The 17,555-nt window shown below is 37.9% G+C and overlaps 1 non-coding gene across 1 annotated transcript; it reads right to left on the bottom strand.

The window, feature by feature from the left end:
• Positions 1-15,963: 15,963 nt before the first annotated feature.
• Positions 15,964-16,065, bottom strand: LOC114006886 (U6 spliceosomal RNA). The gene has a single exon (XR_003548549.1). It is a non-coding gene; the product is annotated as a U6 spliceosomal RNA (small nuclear RNA).
• Between the last annotated feature and the right edge of the window lie 1,490 nt (positions 16,066-17,555).

The raw sequence follows: 17,555 nt of genomic DNA, 5'->3' as shown, positions 1-17,555 counted from the left end.
CCATGAAGTATTCCTATTACAAATTATCCCTATTACAAATCTTCACTTCTTCCCCAGGCCTGATAACATGCTTATTTTGCTGTAATGGTTAATTTTATGTATCATCTTGGCTAGGTCATAGTACAAGGTACTTGGTTAAACATTATTCTAGATATTTATGTGAAGATATTTTTTAGATAATATTAGTGTTTAAATCACTAGACTCTGAATAAAGCAAATTACCCTCCACGATGCAAGTAGACCTCTTACAATCAGTTAAATACTTTAACAGAAAAAGACTGACCTCCTCGGAGGAGGGAATATAGCCAATGGATTGTCTTTAGACTTGAGCTGTGACTCTTTCTGGGTCTCCAGCCTACTAGCCCAGCCTGCAGTCTTCTTTACTTACCACCCTCCACAACTGTGTAAGCCAATTCCTTCAAATAAATCTCTCTGTATAGACATCTTATTGGTTCTTTCCCCCTGGAGAACCCTCCTTTATTTATTTAGGTTTTTGACACAGAGAACATGCACTAGCTGGAGAGAGGCAGAGAAAGGGAAAGTGAAAAATCACTCCCCCAGGGAGACGGCCACACCAATCCCTTCTCTTCCATTCTCCTCTCAGGATTTTAGGCATTTATGCACACACACCCAGTGCGTTTTTCAAGCCACTGGGACTCAAACCATGATCAACCATGTGGGAGTCCAGCGCCTTAACCATGATGTCACTGCTGGTCCCCGGAAAATACTTCTTGAAAGAGAAAAAGAACTTTCCCCTAGGACCAGCCAGTGGCATGGTGGTTAAGACAGCTGGATCCCACATGGTCAACTGGGAGGTTTGAGTCTCAGACCCAGAGGCTTGTAAAACATGTTGGGCTCATGTGAGTGCATGCTGAAAATTCCGAGAGATGAATGAAGAAGAAATTGGGTGTAGCCATTCCCCCTGGGGATGCTTTCTCTCTTTCTCTCTCGCGCTCTCTGTCTCTCTCTCTGTCTCTCTTCGGCGAGCACACATGCCTTACAGTAAAACTAAAACAAAACAAAACCTTTCCATGAAGCTGCTTGTGTATAAGCTCATATGCCCCTTCACCACAAAGTTAGCTCCACTATCTTCACTCCTTCCTCAGACAGTATTGCCTCACAGCCTCCTTAATAAGGTGATGTGTGAAATTTGGGAAATTCTGCTTTGTAGAATAAGAACCTTATAGAGTAAGGACCTTCTCTATTTATTGTTACATTTTCCAGAGTGTCCAATCACAAAATAAAGTTTATTATTATTATAAAGTTTATTCATGTGAAATATCAAACTCTATCTCTAAAGAGTGTTGGAAATAATTGAAACAAAACATATACAATAATGAACATTTACTTCTGATATTTCTGATCCTAGATATTTGATGATAAATTTTATTTACAATATCCATTCTGGGAAATTTAGTCCTCTTTTCTCTCTGTCTCTCTCCCTCTTTTTCTGTTTTTCACAGGATATTGTCATGTTATTATCTTTCGGCCTTAGCTTTAAGCTCATGCTGTAGGCACACCACCAAACTAAGCTGTCTTTTTCAGACAGGGTGTTGCTTTGTTGCCCAGGTCAGCCTCAAACTTATCTTCCTACCTCAGCCTCTTGAGGCATTGATTACAGGCCCGCACTACCACACCCAGCCTTTAGGTTGGACCAGGAAAATGTTTGCCTACTCCAATGTCTTCAAGACTTCCCTTGAGTTTTCTGCTAGTGGTTTTATAGTTGGAGGCTTTACATTTAAATCTTTGATCCATTTTAAGTTGAGTCTTCTTAATGGGGAGAGAGAGAAGTGCAGTTTCATTTTTCTGTAGGTAAATATTCAGTTCTGATAGCACCATTTGCTGAAAAGACGCTTTCCTCCACTACATTGTCTCATTCCCTTTGTCAAAGATCAGTTGGCTGTATGACTTGGGGCTTATTTCTGGTTTTTTTTTTTTTTTTTTATTCTGTTCCATTGGTCTATGTGTCTATTTTTGTGCAAGAACTATGCTATTTTTAAGATTATTTTAGTGTTATTATTATTATCTTTGATTTGCTGTAGGGCATGTGTGCTCACCAGAGAGAGACAGAGGGAGAAGGTAAGTGAGAAAGCAAGCCTTCAGGTCCAGGACTTGAACTGTGGTCAGCCATGTGGGAGCTCAGCACCTTAACCACCACACCACTCACTAGCCCCAGAACCAAACTATTGCTTTGTAATATATTTTGAAGTTGGGTAGTGAGATGTTTCCTATTTTATTCTTTTTGAACAGTATTACCTTGGTGATATAAGGTCTTTTATGATTCCAGACCAATTTAAAAATGTTTTTTCTCTTTCTGTGAAGAATGTTACAGGCGACTGGATTGGAATCACACTGAATATGTAAATTAGTCTGGAAAGAACTAACATTTTGATTATTTTTATTCTTCCAATCCAAGAATGTGGGATGTCTTTCCATTTTTGTGTATCATACTCAATTTCATTTTTCAGTTTTTTCATAGTTTTCCTTGTAGAGATCTTTCACTCTTTGGTTAGGTTTATTCCTAGGTACCATATTTATTTTGTGGCTATTGTAAATGGGATTGCTTTCTTTAATTCTGTCTCAGTCTGTTCATTGTTGTTGTATAAAAATGCACATGGGGGACCTGTGGTTGGCATAATGGCCATCTCCCCAGGGGGTGATTTGCTTTCTGTCTCTCTCTATCTTTCTAGCAAGCGAACACGCCCTATAGTGAAAAAAACTCTCAAAAAATGCATATGGAACATTTTTAAAACAGTAAATCTCTAAAATGGTATCTCGAAGGACTGCAATTAGTATAAATTATAGAAAATTAAAATATTAGATTGAGACTGGGTTAGTCAGCAAAAGCTTTGGTTTAGCTTGGAGCCTCAGAATGGTGTAAAATTTTGATCAAATGATAGAAATGCCAGGGGTGCCCCAGAGCCTTAAGATCATTTCAGGAATCTTCTTCCACAGAATTAATGAGAAATGATTTTTATCTTCTAGACAATGACCTTGAGGCCACAATATAGCTCTTCATTCTTTTTTTTTTTTTTTTTAATTTTTGCTATAGGGCACATGGACTCGCTGGAGAGACAGAAAGCAAGAAATCGCCTCCCAGAGGGATGGCCACCCTTCTTCTTCCCCGTTCTCCTCTCAGGATCTTGGGCATGCAGGCACACGCGCCTGGCGTGAGTTTAAGCTGCCAAGTCCAGAACGCCAATGGTAGTCGACTAATGGAAGTCCAGTGACTAAACATTATGCCATCTGCTGGTCCCCTCATTCTTTTATTCTGCCTCACAGATTGAAAAAAAGAAAGGACATTTTTTTTTCTGGTTCCATGGCTTTTTTGTAGCTATAATTCATTCAAATCAGTATCCCTCCATGGCCCTTGACTTTTTTTTTTTTTTTTTAGAGGTTTTTGCTATAGGGTGTGTGTGCTCGCCAGCAAGACAGAGAGACAGTGAGATAGAAAGTGAGAAATCACCCCCCATGGGGGATGGCCATGCCACAATCCCTTCTCCTCCCTTCTCCTCTTGGGATCTTGGGCACGCACGCACCCGGCGTGAGTTTAAGCCACCGAGTCTGGGACTCGAACCATGGTCAACTACATGGGAGTCCAGCAATACAGCCATTAAGCCAACTGCTGGTCCCAGCCCCTGATTGTTCTCTAAGAAGTTCACTGCTCTCTAATTCAAATTGCCTGTTAAGTATATTCCAGGACCAGGTACTTTACTTACGGCCACAGCAGCCTCTCAGGGGAGAGGTTATCGATCCCATTTTTCAAACAAGAAAAATCAAATCGACAGACAGCTTAAGTAAATTACCCAAGTTCAATGGATTGAGGCCTAATAGGAAATAACAGAAAAATATACCTTAATTACCGTGTGTCTACAATGAAGACAGACCTATTGTGGGTTTGTTTTAAGTACATTCCTGGACCACCCATCTTTAACTTTCCCTTTCCCCATCTCGTTCCTGACATTTCTCCCTCTATTTTTATCCCTGGTCCTGCATTCCAGCTTTTAATACTGTTCTGGTTTTGGACTTCTTTTTCCCCCCTCTGCTACATTCTGTATAACTTATTTTGAGTATATTTTCTAGTTTATTTCATATCACTTATTGTTAAACCTATCTACTGAAGAGTTAAAAAAAAAAAACCTTTATTTTTATTCTGGAGACTTTCAAGCATATGCAAAAGTAGACAGAATATAAGGAATATCTGTGTCCCAATTAGCCCCCTGTCTTTTTCTGTCTATACTTTCTCCCAAACAAATATTATTTGAAGCGAATCTGATCATCTTCTTCCAAGACTGCTTTTCACATGATTTTGTCTCTTCTTAGTAGTCATTCCCTGGCCCCTACTTGTCTGTTCACCCCGTAGGAGGCTCAATCAGAGCCCTAGGACATAATGGGAAAGAGCGGGAAGGCATAACATACCTGGCATTAGAAATCCCTGAAGGCGTTCTCCTGGAAGTCACGCGGAGGCAGTGATGAGCTTCTGATTAGAGTGTCACAGTGATTTCTGTAATCTGTCACCTGCCTTACCTGGTCCAGGGGTCACCCCCTCTGAATCAATGGCTTGTGTAGAAGCTTAGATCACTGATCTGAAACTTTATAATGTTTTTTCCCAATATATATATTTAAATATATAAATTTTCTTTTTGAAATTATTTTACTTAATTTTATTTATTATTATTGTTAATTTTGATGAGAGAGAGAGAGGAAAATTGAGAAACCAAGCTGCCAGGTCCAGGACTCGAACTACAGTAGATCATGTGGGAGTCCAGTGCCGTAAACATCAGGCTACCTGCCAGCCCCTAAACATATAAATTTTCTACTAAGTATCACATTGTTGTGTCCCACAAAGTTTGCTAATTTGTGTTATTACTTAATCCAAATATTTTTATTTTGTTTGTGACTTTTTCTTTGACCAACATGTAATTTAGAAATGTATTGCTTAATTTTCAAACATTTGAGAGATATCTTTTTGTTATTTATTTCTAATTTAATTCTATTGAAATCAGAAAACATATATATGACTTCAGATCTTTGAAATGTATCAAGAATTACTTTATAGTCCAGATTATGGTCCATTTTGATGAGTGACTTATATTTATAATATGTGTTGGGTTTTTCTTTTTTATACTTGTTGGGTATAATATTCTGTACTCTTATAAATATTCAGTTAGTCAGATTGGTTAAAAGTAGCATTCATATCTTTTACATTGTTACTGATTTTTTGTCTTCCTGTTCTATTGAATGTAGAAAAAAAGTGTTTTAAAATATCAAATACTAATTGTGGATTTATCTATTTATTCTTTTATTTTTAACCTATTTTTATTTATTGTTTGAAGGCATGCTAAAAGACATATAACACATAGGAGATTATTGTGATTTTCTATTAAAATTACTATTTTAAAATGCCCCTCCCCTCTTAATATGTGGTAATAATTTTGCCTGAAATTCTTTTTCTTTTTTTTAATTGTCAGAGAGCATATGCATTCACCAGAGAGAGAGAGAGAGAGAGACAGGAGGGGAGAATGCACCACCCAATGAGGTATATCACAATCTCTTCTCTTCCGTTTCTCCATCCTGTTAGAATTTGGGGCATGCATGTACAAGTGTCTGGAATATTTTTAAGCTTCTGGGGCTTGGATTCAAACTATAGCTGGCCATGTGGAATCCGGTTCCCTTAACCACCAGGCTATGAGGCTCTAACATTAATGTAGCTATGCCAGATTTCTTATAGTTAGTGTTTACATGGTATACGGTATTTATATTTCCACCATTTTACTTTCAATTCCTCTGACCTTATATTCACATTTGGTGCCTCACAAGAATATTGTTGGATCTGTTATTATTCAGTCTATCTGCCTTTTAGTTGAGTTTTTAGTTCTTTCATGTTTAATGGAATTATTAACATTTTAATGTTTTTAATATTTAATGTAATCATTAATGTGGTTTTAAGTCAACTATCTCAACAGTGCTTTCTACTTGTCTGGTATGTTTTCCATTGCTTTGCTCCTCCTTTGCTGCCTTCTTTTTGACTGGCCATTTTAATTTTTTTTTAATCTATTCTATGTACTTGAGGTTATTTTGATGATGTGGAGGATAAATTACTAACTCAAAATCTTGAGCATTTGGGAACAACAGTTAGTGTAGTGATTAAGGCACTGGATTCCCACCTGGGCAATTGTGGTTTGAGTCTGGGACCTGGTGGCTTAAAAATCACACCAGGTGCATGTGTGTGCATGCCCAAAATCCTGAGAGGAGAATGGAGAAGAGATTGCAGTGTGACTATTCCCCTGCACTGTGATTTCTCATTTTCCCTCTCTCTTTCCCCAATGAGTGCATGCACCCTATGGCAGAAATTCTTTAAAAAAAAAAAAAAAAAGAGGCCAGCAGGTGGCTTGATGGTTAACGCTCTGGACTCCCACACGGCCAACCACAGTTTGAGTTCTGGACCTAGCAGTCTGCTCTCTCACTTTCCTTCTCTCTCTCTGGTGAATGCATAGGCCCTACAAAAAATTAAAAGTAATAATAAATAAAATAAATACTTACTTAGAAACAAACAAAAACCTTGATCACCAAAATTTACGTGATCACAGTTCTTACCTTTATATTTTAGCTTTGTAAAACAGCCTGGCCTCCTGTTACAAGGTGTACATGAATGATGCATGTGTGCAAATGTCTGTATGTATATGTATTTGTGGTGTCCATATGTAATTGTGCTGCATGTGTACAGTGTGTATGCATATTTGTCCATGTGTATAAACATATGTGTGCATATGACTGAATGTGTAGTATGTAGTGTGCTATGTGAATGCTGTCTTTAATTCCTAAATAAATGATCAATTTAAGAGAACATTTTATAGTTCGATTATAATATTTCATTAATTTCTGAATGCACTAAAGTAATTGGTTAAACAAAATACTAGTTGATTAGCATAAATATTCCTGTCAGAATCTTGAACTTGCAAGTCAAAATTGAACTCAAATCTTTGAAGAAATAAGTTGTATGTTCATATCTCTCATGGAGCATATATGATTCATGTCTGAATTTAACTCAGTATTTTTTGCCATAAAGTCTTTTAACAACAAAAGTCATAAAAGTCATGAGAAGATCTCATGTCAGCCGCTTCTGTCTTAGGACAGACATGCTATATCAGTTTCATGTCAATAATTTTGTTAACTGATTTCTTAATGAAATACCTTCTTCTCCCTGTGGTAATGTGGTTGAACTTTGCTTTGAAAGCTTTAGGGAAAGAGAGATTTTCATAGAGATTTGGGGCAGACTGCCTGGAGGAACTTACTTTCCTTGGTGATTGATGTGACCCAGGCTTGCGTCACACAGGTATGGTGTAAGCCTGTGCATGTGTGAAGGTTCTGCCTAACCCAGGGCTCTTCTCGGTACAGTAGTGAAACTAAACTTTGGGGAATTTTGAGAAATAATTCAGTAAAATGTAATTGTAACTAAGGTCTCTTTGCTATAGCTAAGGTCTTCCCTACCTAAAGCTTAGCAATAATTAATCATTTCTTTTACCTTGTGATTGGTATTATGACCCAGACCAAAAAAGCCACAGTGATTTGATTAATGTTTAATTTTTAAGTATCTCTAGTCCTGGGTATTCTTGCAGGCACCATACCTAATCTGGAATGGAAAAATCCAAGTTCATGCTCAAGGTAGACCCAGTCAAGTAGGAGAAGTTATAATGTGTATACAAATAACCATAAGGTAGGATGAGGCATGCATTGTAAGTTTAAACAAAATGCTAAGGAAGTTCAAGCAAAAAGGTTTATTTCCAATTGAAACTGGGATAGACCAAAGACTGCTCATAAAGAAGGGAGCATTTAGGTTGAGTCCTAAAATATGAGTAGAAATTTGACAGCTACCAGTGAAGTGTAGGATATCAGTAGAGATAAACACATGACCACAGGTGTAATGATATGTCATGGGGGAAAGGCGCCATTCTGCTTTGTTGGTATATAAAGTACAAGTAGGAAAGTAGTCATAGATAATTCTGGAATGGTAAAACGGGTCATGCCAAGAAGAGGTTTTTTTTGTTTTTGTTTGTTTGTTTGTTTTAGATTTTCTGCCATAGGGCACACGCACTGGCCAGAGAAAAAGGCAAAGTGAGAAATCACCCACGGGAGGTGGGAGAATGGCCGTGACACAATCCCTTTTCCATTTTCTTCTTGGGATTTTGGGTGCACATGCACAAAAAGCCCAGCATGATTTTCAAGCTGCCAAGTACAGGACTCCAACCCAAATCAGCCTTGTGGGGTCCAGCTGCTTTTACTTGTGTAACATCTACTGGCTCCCCAAGGAGAGTTTTAAGTGCCAATCTAAAACAATTACTCTTTAATAATCAACAGCTACTTATTAATCAACTTAACATGTGCTAAAATAATATAGGACACAAACTGAAGAATGACACATAGTCTATATTAGTATAGGACATATATATAGTTCCTATAAGTTTAAATGGTTTCTACCTTATCTACTTCACAAATATTCTGGTTTTCAAAATTGCTGATTTATATTTATATTTAGTTATGTTTATATTTATATTATATTTAAGTTTACATATAATTTGCAAAGATATCAATTGGAAAACTAATTCCTATAGCAAAATAGTTTCCCCTGACCTGTCTTTGGTACCTTCAGTGGTATACAGACTTATTTACTGAGCTTTAGTCTGCCAAGGTCATAGAGATTTTCATATTTGTTCTTTTCCTTAATTTTTAAGCATATAGAACTTCATGATCCAGGTATACTAGACAATCTCTAACATTAAGCATCTAGGTTATATTGGATTGCCAGGAAAGTCATGGTGCAGTTTTGCAGAGAAAAATATTTTTTAAAAAATCATGACTTTCCCAACAACCTAATATTTGGCTACTAATCAATAATTCCCTTGGCATTGACCTCCTCGTCTATATTCTTGCTAGTTCTAGTTTGTGATAGGCAGAATTTAGTCTCCAAATTTCTGGGCCCCCGTGTGGACACACTTTCTTTCAGTTACTCTATCAAATATTAATCTAGGTGTTGTTATGAAGGAAATGTACTTTTAATTTTCAATTAAGGCCCCAAATCAATTGACCCTAAAGTAAGCAGATTGGATAGGCCTGACTTAATCATATGAGTTCTTTAAATCTAGTTCTGGAGGTAAGAGTCTGAAGAAATCAGAGAGATTCTAAAAAATGAGATAGATTCAACAGAGAGAAAATCTTGGTGGCATTGAAGATAAGAGGCAGCCATACAGTATGAAACACAGGTGATCTCTAGAAACTGAAAGTGGCTCTTGACTGACAGCCAATGAGGAAAGCGGAATCTTACCTTTTTGACTACAAGGAGCTGAGGTTTTCGATTTTTTTTTCCCCTTCTTTTTTTCTTAAAGAATTATTTGATTAACATTTATTTATTTATTTTAATTTGACCAGAGAGGGACAGAGAGAGAGATAGGGAAAGTGAGAAAGCAAGCTTCTGGGTCTGGGACTTGAACTGTGGTCGATCATGTGGGAATCCAGTTCCCTTAACCACCATACCACCTGCTGGCCTGAAGGAGCTGAGTTTTGCCAACAACCTGAATGAGCTTAAAGAAAGGTTCTTCTCTAGAGTATCCAGATGGGAACCCGATCTAGATAATACTTTGATGTTGGCCTTTGAAATCCTAAACAGAGAACCCAGTGATACTATGCCTAATCCTCCAACCTACAAAACTGAGTTAACTGCAATTAACTGCATGCAGCATGATGGTTGGGGTGCTGGACTCCCACATGACAGACTATGGTTTGAAATCTGGCCCTGGCGGCTTGCTTTTTCACTTTCCTTCTCTCTATGTCTGTCTCTGGTGAGTGCACATGCCCTGTAACAAATTAAAAAATAATAATAATAGGAGCCAGCAGGTGGCCTGGTGGTTAAAGGTGTTAGACTCCTACATGGCTGACTGCAGTTGGTGTCTTGGACCTAGAGGTTTGTTTTCTCACTCTTCTTCTCTCTGTCTCTCTCTCTCTCTGGTCAAATTAATAATAATAATAATAATAAAGTTAAATAAAATGATTTTTAAAATAATAATGATAAATAAAATTAAATAAATGAATCTTAAAAAAAAAACTGAGTTAACCCATGGGTACTCTTTACAACTACTAATTTTGTGGTAGTTTGTTATGAGACTAATACATGTTTCCTTTCTCCTATTCAGCAGTTCCTCCTCACCTGCAGGAATATATTCTAGGATTCCCAGTGGAAGCCTGCAACTGCAGATGGTTATGTTTTCTGAGCCTGATAACCAAGATGGCCACTGAGTGACGAACAGGTTGGTGGCATATATGTAGCTATACTGGACAAAGGGACGAGTCATGTCCCAGGTGAGACAGAGCAGGATGGTGAGAGATTTCATTTTGCTACTTGGAATGGCACCACAATTTAAAACTTGTAAATTGTTTTATTTCCGAAAGTTTTCATTTAATATTTTTAAACCTTGGTTGACGATGAGTAACTGAAACCATGGAAAGCAAAACTGCGTGTGAGATCAGACTACTGCATATTCAGCTCTTCTGTCTTCACCCCAAGTCTTGCTTACAAACTGCAGGCCACGCTTCTCAAAGAAATGCACCTTGCTTTCTAATCTCGTGTTAATTTCTGAGGGAGTATTTCACTGGTACATTTTTAGTCACTTCCCATGAGACACATCCAGGTTTCTAATGTTTTTCTATCTTTTTTTTTTTTTCAGAAGTTATGACTAGAGGATGTTATAAGAAACTACCTTATATCCTTGATCAATAACTAAGAAAAGCCAGTCATGGTGGAGCAGCAGTAATGCAACGCTCTACAATGCTGAGATTGTAGGGAAGGTACCAGGTTGGTGTCCCAGGTCTCCCTGTGCACACTGGGCATGCCAGCATGTGCCTGTGGTCTTGACTGGCTGGGGCTGGGGTAGGATCACAGTGTAAGGGCCCGACTGGGAGTGCCTGAGCATTCTTGCTCGCTCTTTCTGTCTGTTGTCCTCTCATGAAAGAAAAAAATAAACTTTTTAAAACATAATAACTGGGACCAGCAGTTGGCCATAATGGCTATGTCGCTGGACTCCCATGTAGCTGACCGCAGTTCCAGTCCTAGACCCAGTGGCTTAAACTCACGCTGGGCGCATGTGCATGTGTGCCCAGGATCCCGAGAGGAGAATGGAGAAGGGATTGCAGCGTGGCCATCCCCCCTGGGGGGCAATTTCTCACCTTCTGCCTCTCTGTCTCTCTCTGTCTTTCTGGTGAGCATATGCACCCTATAGCAACCCCCCCACCCACCCAATAAACATAATAACTTAGAAAGTATTTCTGACCCATATGAAACCCCTGTGTACTCTGCCCTAATCCTTGTTTCACTTTTTCACCAGAGGTAATCACTGTCTTAAATTCGATGGCTCTCATATATAATATTGTTTTACATGTTTTTGAAACTTCACATAAATGAAATCATGTTATCTGCAACTTTCTGCAAGCTGATTTTTTTGCCCTTATTTTGTATGTTTGAGAATGGTATTATTTTATTTGGGCACCTAGTATACATGGTTGAGTGCAGGGCAGTTCCCCATGCGGGAATTTATAAGGATGTTGGGAATAATGATACATAAGCACCAACGAACATGAAATAAAATTTATTATTCAAACAGTAAAGGACAAGAAGATTCTTTGAGGAGAACGACTTGGGTTCAGATAGGAGTGAAGCAAGAGCAGAGCCAAGAGTATGGATTTCTTTCTTTCGTGAGAAAGAGAGAGAGACAGGCACCCTCAACAGGGTGTCATGTTGCAATAGTCCCCTCAGCTTTCCCATCCAGCCAGGATCACAGGCACACAGGTGAACACCCAGTGTTGACCGGAAACCAAACCCTGCTTTGGTTCCTCCACATAGCTCCAGCATCGCAGGGCAGCACACTGCCACTGCTCACCATGGCTGGCCCGTGCAGCTTATTTCTAATTCCTAGCTATCTCAAACAGTACTTCAGAGAACATCCTCATACATGTCTCCAGGTACATATGGAGAATTTCTCAGAGTACATGCTTAGGAACAGAATTGTTGCGTCATGGGATATGCATTCCATTTTTAATTAATCTCACTTATTAATCTTATCTCTTATGGTGTGCAGTTTTAAATCTCGCTTATAAATGGCTTTTCTTAATCCAAAGTCCTAAAGATATTTTCTTCTAAATATTTTAAAGTACACATTTACATCTTTTACTTACCTAAAATTTGTTTTGGAAAATTATATGAAGTAGAGATTAAAATACTTTTTTTCACTTTGGACAACCGTCCTGTCTCCGTGACCTGTCATGCCTCCTCTAGTGTATAATAAGGTTCTATGTGTAAGGGAATCTGTTTCTAGGCCTTCCTTCAGTCTAGGTTCTGTTGCTGTGCTAGCCTTATTCTGTCCTATACCACATTGTTCAAATTTCTGTAGCTTTAGGACACATAATTCATACATTCAAGAATGAGTAACTTACACTTCTTAAGAAATATTTTAGCAGTTTCTGGCCCATTGCCCATTCATATGGATGTTAGAGTGAAGTCATTAACTTTTGTGCATAAAGCCTGTTGGATTTTTTTGGATCGGGGAAGAGCTGGTGACTTTCTGTTACTGAAACTTCCCATCTACAGCCATTTATTTCTTTAATATCTTTCCAAAAGGTTACTATTTTTTAAAGAATTATTTTATTTTAACTTTATTTAATTATCTATTTATTTTAATTTGACTGAAGAGGGACAGAATGAGAGCAAAAGAGAGAACAAGAGAGAGGGAAAGTGGTGAGTAAGCAACCTGTCAGGTTCGGGACTTGAACCGGGCTCACACATGTGGGAGTCTAGAGCCCTTAATCATCATGCCACCTGCCAGCCCCACTTTACTTTTTTTTAACAAAAGTTTTCCACAGCTCTTAAAGATTTATTTCTAGATATTTTATACATTTAAGATTTTATAAATGATATCTCAAAAATCATATTTTGGAACAATTTGTTGCTAGCTTTTAGGAATATCATTGGTTTGCATAATTATTACTTGTTGATTTCCTTTCATATTTTAATATAGGAAAACATATTAGATGAAAATAATGGTAGTTTAAGATTTTCTTCTAATCCTTATATGGCTTTATTTTTCTTGTGTCTTATACCAGTAGGACTTCTAATAGCAAGCAATAGAACGTTACTAACATATGGAAAAGAGACAGCAGGTGTTTTGTCTTGCTCTTGGTTCATGTTTCTCATTTCAAAGTACAGCTATGATAACACCCTGAGACTCTTGCTAAGAGACTCTACCATAAGAAAGCTATCTAACCTGCAAAGGGCTATCTGTGATTATTTTTTAGTGATTAGCTCAGGAGCTGACTTAAGTAGCTATGTTTTTTTGTTTTTGTTTTTGTTTTGTTTTGTTTTGTTTTTGAAAGGTTTTTGCTCTACAACGCGTGTGCTGGCCAGAAACACAGAGAGAGACTTTATTTAATTATCTATTTATTTTAATTTGACTGAAGAGGGACAGAATGAGAGCAAAAGAGAGAACAAGAGAGAGGGAAAGTGGTGAGTAAGCAACCTGTCAGGTTCGGGACTTGAACCGGGCTCACACATGTGGGAGTCTAGAGCCCTTAATCATCATGCCACCTGCCAGCCCCACTTTACTTTTTTTTAACAAAAGTTTTCCACAGCTCTTAAAGATTTATTTCTAGATATTTTATACATTTAAGATTTTATAAATGATATCTCAAAAATCATATTTTGGAACAATTTGTTGCTAGCTTTTAGGAATATCATTGGTTTGCATAATTATTACTTGTTGATTTCCTTTCATATTTTAATATAGGAAAACATATTAGATGAAAATAATGGTAGTTTAAGATTTTCTTCTAATCCTTATATGGCTTTATTTTTCTTGTGTCTTATACCAGTAGGACTTCTAATAGCAAGCAATAGAACGTTACTAACATATGGAAAAGAGACAGCAGGTGTTTTGTCTTGCTCTTGGTTCATGTTTCTCATTTCAAAGTACAGCTATGATAACACCCTGAGACTCTTGCTAAGAGACTCTACCATAAGAAAGCTATCTAACCTGCAAAGGGCTATCTGTGATTATTTTTTAGTGATTAGCTCAGGAGCTGACTTAAGTAGCTATGTTTTTTTGTTTTTGTTTTTGTTTTGTTTTGTTTTGTTTTTGAAAGGTTTTTGCTCTACAACGCGTGTGCTGGCCAGAAACACAGAGAGAGACAGAGAGACAGAAAATGAGAAATCACCCCCTGGGGGAATGGCCACATCGCAATCCCTTCTCCTCCATTCTCCTCTTAGGATCTTGTGCACACATGCACACAGGTCTGGTGTGTGTTTAAGCCACTGGGTCCAGGACTCGAACTGTGGTCGACTACATGGGAGTCCAGCAACATAGCCATTATGCCATCTGCTGGTCCCTAAGTAGCTATATTCAATAATTCACCACTAGAAATAGATCTGTAAATACCTGTCAATACTTGCCTGAGATAAAGTTCAAATGTGCTATTTATCAGGGTCCATTACTTTATAATGTATACTTTAGGTCAATTTTCCAGAAATTATAATAAGTTTTTTGTTGACCCAACTGATTTACTTATTCCACATTTACTAATAAGTGTTCTCCAGCGCCAACGACAGAGTATGAAATATTAAATACAAAAGGATAATGTCTTAGTCTAGTGAAGTTGCTATGACAAAATATCATAGACTGAGTAATTTAAAGAACAGAAATTAATTTTCTCAATAATTTATAGGCCAGAAGTCCCAGATAAGGTGTGGCAGGGCTGGTTTTTGATGAGGGCTCTCATCTTGACTTGTATTCAGCCACCTTCTGGCTGTCTCCTCACATGGCACTGAAAGGGAGGCTCTTTGGTGTCTATTCTTATAAGAACACGAATTCTCTAGGATCAAGACTCCACTCTCATGACTCATTTAACTATAGCCACACCAGAGGTTAGGATTAAACATATTTATTTAGGGGCGATACATCATTTAGTCCATAATAGATACTTTTTAAATACTACCACTTTGATTTTCTAGGTTAACTGGTGTTCTCCATCCTCTTTGTAAAGGAGTCCATGCCTACCACTTAACCATGTTTCATGGGTGGAGGCTGCTCACTAGTAGGCCCCACACTACTAGTCTCACATGTTGACTAGTAAGCTTATTATGAGTCAGCTGTGTTGCTAACCAAATTTGTTCATGCCAGTTGAACTTGTTATAGTAACATGTAATTTTAATTCATTTAAGGCAAATTAATAGATATACATAAAAAAGGAGTTTTTGTTTCCATGTAAACTAAATAGAATCCTTTGGAAAGATTCAGTAGAGTTTTAAAAACTATTGTCAAAATAGTTGACAAAACAACTATAGAAGATTAGAAAACAGTATGTAATAACCTTGGGCTCTGCACCAAGATTGTTTCATAAGTATCTTTTAAAAGTTCCACTTTAAAGAAACTGAAACTGAATGCTACAACCCGTATATTCTAGTTATCATTCTTGAAAAAATAAGCACATTCAAAAAGGAGACTTTAATAAAAGCTAACAAATCATATATTTTATGTTAAAATTTTAAGGTTTTTTTTTTAAGTACAAGTTTATTTTGGTGCCCAAATTTGGAAATCCACAGTTTTTTCATAATATACATTATTAATTTTAATTAATTTTTAATTTATATTTAATCACTATACATCTTTATAATGCACAGCACTGTGCATAACAATCAAGTCCATAACAATCAAGTCAAAGATATCACCATATACATTATCATGAAAAGATAACTTCATTTTTGTGTTTGTTAGATGATTTGTTTGTTTTTTCCCCTGATCCCCTTCCTCCCACCTCCTATTACCCACCCTGTCTTACTATCTCTAGTCTCTACAGTGGCCCTCCCTGCTAGTTTATCTTTCAATCCTTCAGTTTCTGCTATAGAGTACAGACATTCGGTATATATTTTAAAATATGGAACACTTCACAAATTTGCATTTCATGCTTCCTCAGGGCCATGCTGATCTCCTCTATAGCATTCCAGTTTTACTATATATACTGCTGAAGTGAGCTCAAGACATGTTTTTATTATTTTTAACTGCCTTTATTAATCAACTGCTTTTCCTAATAACTTCTAAAAGAGCTTTTTTTTACACTGTTGGCCAAAACTATATCAAGGCTATAATTAGTACAGTTTTTGACTTAGAGTCCAAGCCTCAGGCAAAACTCCAATCCTCCACATTGTTTCTATTTTTTTTTTTTTTTTTGAAGAGAGATTTTTGCTATAGAGCACATACACTCATCATAGGGACAGAGAGAAATTACCCCCAGGGGGATGACCATGCTATAATCCCTTTTCTACTTTCCTCTTGGGATTTGGGACACAGACACACACACACACGCCCAGTATGAGTTTCAGTATGAGTTTAAAGCTTCCAGGTCTAGGACTCAAACCACAGTTGGTCATGTGGGAGTTCAGCACCTTACCATTATGCTGCCTGCTGGCTCAAGTCCCTCCTATTTTCTTAGCTCAGTATTAGCTCAGTAACCAGTCACCAACATGGATAGAAAGAGAAAGTGAGAACACTACCTACCAAAAACCTGTACTTTTGGTTCAGGCACGGGGGTGCCAGTGGTAGGGTGTTAGGTAATACTGCAGCCACATGAGAGGCATAGGTTTAGACCTTGGGTCCACCTGACCAAGCCAGGTGTACCTATATGTGCCTACGGCCCTGCCTCGCTGGGAGGCTGGGGGAAGGATTGTGGCATGGCAAGATCCAGTCTAGGGTACCTGGCTTTCTCTCATGAAATAAATTAACTAAAACTGAGGGAGGGGCAGCCCGTGATTTTCATTCCACACTATTAATTTCTGAAGCTGGAAGATGATGGGACAAGTACTCCAATAGATACTTCTCCAAAGAACCTCAGGACCAATCATCCCAGAAAAAACGACCTCCTGTAGGATATTGTATTTTCCTTCAGCTGTGGTGATTGAAAAAACTTCCTGTAACTTAATTTCTTGAGGAATTGAGCTGCACCTGCAGTGTGCAGTGAGTATAGCACAGTAGTAAATCCCAGCAGCACTGGACAAATGGGCACTCTCACCCAAGAAGTTCATGTTCTCAATAAAGGCTTTTTCTTTTCTTCTTTCTTTTCTCTCTCTCTCTCTCTCTCTTTTTTTTTTTTTTAGACAGCACTACCATTTAGTAAATAAGAATGAACTCAAAACTGTCAAACAGGAACACTGCAACGAGAGGGAGCCCAAGTATTTACTCAGATTCTCCAGTGGTCCTACCAGTTCTGTGTTACTCAATCTTCTCCACCAGGCCCACACATGCAGAAAGTTCTCAGTGCAGTCGGGTTCACCAGGCCCTGCTTGCAGCCCTCCACGTGCTCACTGTCTGTTTCTCTCGCTTTAGAGACAATATTAAACAGCTGCTGGAGGGAATTGCATCTCCCGTGTTCCTATTTTGATATATCCCAGTAAGATCTTCAGCCAGATCCAAACAGGACAGAGGTTTTGAGAGTGTGGAGAGAGCCTCTTCAGTTAAATTCTAACA

Source organism: Tupaia chinensis, unplaced genomic scaffold (assembly GCF_000334495.1).
Source record: "Tupaia chinensis unplaced genomic scaffold, TupChi_1.0 Scaffold000097_1, whole genome shotgun sequence".
Classification (NCBI taxonomy): Eukaryota; Metazoa; Chordata; class Mammalia; order Scandentia; family Tupaiidae; genus Tupaia; species Tupaia belangeri.
The sequence above is the reverse complement of the archived record's forward strand: the minus strand, read 5'-3'. Positions and strand labels throughout refer to the sequence as shown.